Source organism: Sprattus sprattus, assembly GCF_963457725.1.
Source record: "Sprattus sprattus genome assembly, chromosome: 1".
Lineage (NCBI taxonomy): Eukaryota > Metazoa > Chordata > Actinopteri > Clupeiformes > Clupeidae > Sprattus > Sprattus sprattus.
In genome coordinates, this window is record NC_137920.1 from 73143608 (window position 1) to 73146107 (window position 2500).

General features: G+C 38.3%; 1 protein-coding gene across 1 annotated transcript in view; it reads left to right on the forward strand.

Moving 5' to 3' along the window:
- The window catches only part of cadm2a (cell adhesion molecule 2a), a gene marked incomplete at both ends in the record, with an annotated part of 289548 nt that overhangs the window by 267650 nt on the left and 19398 nt on the right, over positions 1 to 2500 (forward strand). The gene's annotated exons all lie outside the window — the stretch shown is intronic.

Here is a 2500-nt window from a genome sequence, read left to right on the forward strand (position 1 = left end):
AAACCTTACACATTTCTAAGCCAAATATATAATTTTGAACCTGAAAATATTTGTCAATTCTTTGCTGAAAAATTAAAAATTAAATGAGAAAAAATAAATAAAAATACAAAATACAAATAAAAACATACACACGAACATGGGTAGCTTTCACATTACATATCGCAAAGATTAGAATAGAAATAGAGTTCAAATAAGTAAAAATACATCATATTATTATGTTCTTTTAACAATTCAAAAAAAATCTGACTGTATAGGTTTAACATAGAATCCAGTTTCAAAGGCCATGGGTATTTCCTGCTTCTCTGCATTTGATATGCCTCTCGAAGAAGGATATTGATATGAAGCTTGTTTTTCAACTTGGATGGATTCAATTTGCATTATTATTTATAATGACATTTGGATTGACGTGTTTTTATAATATGTCAGAACACTGGCTTGAAATTGAAGCATGTTAATAGTAAGAGCGGTCCGTAGAGCTTAGTGTCAACGGAAAATAGGTTTTCTTTGTATGCTATAATATTACTATAATAGACCTGTCAGATAAGGTGTGAACAAATAGCTTGGGGGCCATGTAGCCTTGAGCTACATCTTGGATATTTATTTTTTGGCGTCAAAGCACAGAGGCGACTCAAAACAATCCTTATTTGTGAATGCCTCTCTTCCGTTGTTGACATGGTAACCGCTGACATGCTGTGATATGACACGTGGCCTGGGTAGATAAGGACGAGGGTTTAAGGGTTGGAAATTCAAATTCACTACGCCCTTTGGGAATTTGGAACTAAAAAACAACAAGGCTGACAGCATTTTAAAAACAGTGTATGGTATTGGAAGTTGTCAGGATTCTGGTCTGGACAAGTTTCCAGTTCCTTTCCTAGTTCCTTTGCCGCCCTGCTGGACGTTTTGGGTATCGTCTGTCATGTCTCGTTTGGTTTTGGTTCTGCCATGTTTTTTTGCTTTGTTTGTTTGTGTGTTTTGTTTGTGTTTTCTAGTGTTTCTATTGGTCTTTCTGACCCCACCCTCAACTGTCAGGTTTCACTTCCTCCCTTTGTTTAATTTTCCCGCCAGTTTTGATTCTGTGTTGTGTGTTGTTTCTGCTAGGCCATTATTTGTTGCTTGTTGTGCTTTTCTCCCCTCCGTGTTCTGGATTCGGTTTCGGGCCTGCTCTCTGTGCTCTTTTTTTGCCCGCCTGGTTTTGTTGTATTCTTTTTTCTAAGTAAAGCCTCATTTTTCTGTGACCTCTCTGCATTTCATATCATGCACCTGGGTCCTCTCCCCTGAAAACCTGACATTCAGGAGCGAGACACGGTGTTCCATTTTACAGAAGTAATGTACCGGGTAGAGGCAAAGAGTTTTTTTAGCTGCTATCCAGATTCATATGAAACTAGCCACAGTAAAAAAAGGCTTAAAGGAAGACTTTGTCCAGCCTCATTTCACAGAGCAAGTGAATGCACCGGAGTTTTGTGTTCACTTCGTAATGAATTGAGTTATTGTTTTCTTTTACACATTTTTTCCACGTGTTTTGATCAAATCTTCTAGTAAGCCTCTTATTGTCAGATATTTCTTCACATTGCCTCAAGTGTGTCTGCAGAGAACCCTAAGGGGTAAGGACAGCTCTTCAGCTCATACAGAGTCCTCAACAACAAAACATGATTAAATTCAATTCAATTCAATTCAATTTTATTTGTATAGCGCCATAACAATACAATTGCCTCTAGGCGCTTAACAGAGCCCAGAGCCTAAACCCCCTTAGTGCATGCACAATGGCATGAGGGGCAAGAAAAAACTCCCTGTTAGGCAGGAAGAAACCTTAAGCAGAACCACGGCACATAAGGGGGGACCCATCTGCTTGAGGTCGGCCGGTTGGAGATAGGAAGGTGGGAAGGGGGGAAGGGGTTGTGTATAGTCTTGAAAAACAGGAGGCAATGTTGGGTCTGGTGGTTAGGGATGATTTCTCACTCTGGGAGAGTGTTGGTGATGAATTTCAAAACTGGCCCCCTTAGCGAGTAAAACTATCTTCTTTCAGCATTGGGAGTTTTTATGTTTTTAAAATAGTTCAAAAACATAATAATATTCAGGGTCAAGGTCACTGTGCTTTTTCGACTACTTGTCTGAGTTATAAATGTTCAAAGGTATCGGTTTTTCATGTACAACTCTTTTACGGCAAGAATGTGTCTTATATCTGTAGAATTAAAATGCTTTGAAGTCAAGTGCCAAAAATGTCTTCAGATTCCTTATATTTTTGGACTGATTTGATTAGCGTGGTGTTGGAATATTGGTCTTTTCAAATCTATTCTGCTTGTGAACTGTGAATGTAAAAAGGATTGTCAGGGAAACCTCTGTTTAACCGAAATGACAATTGGATTTTTTTTAAAGTCAGTGATGATGATTAAAGGCAAAGACTTCCTCTGATGATTTAATGTCTCCTGATTCAGTCGTAATTTCACATGGGGGAATTACAAACGCTGTGCTTGAACTGATTCAACATAATGACTTCCTTTGA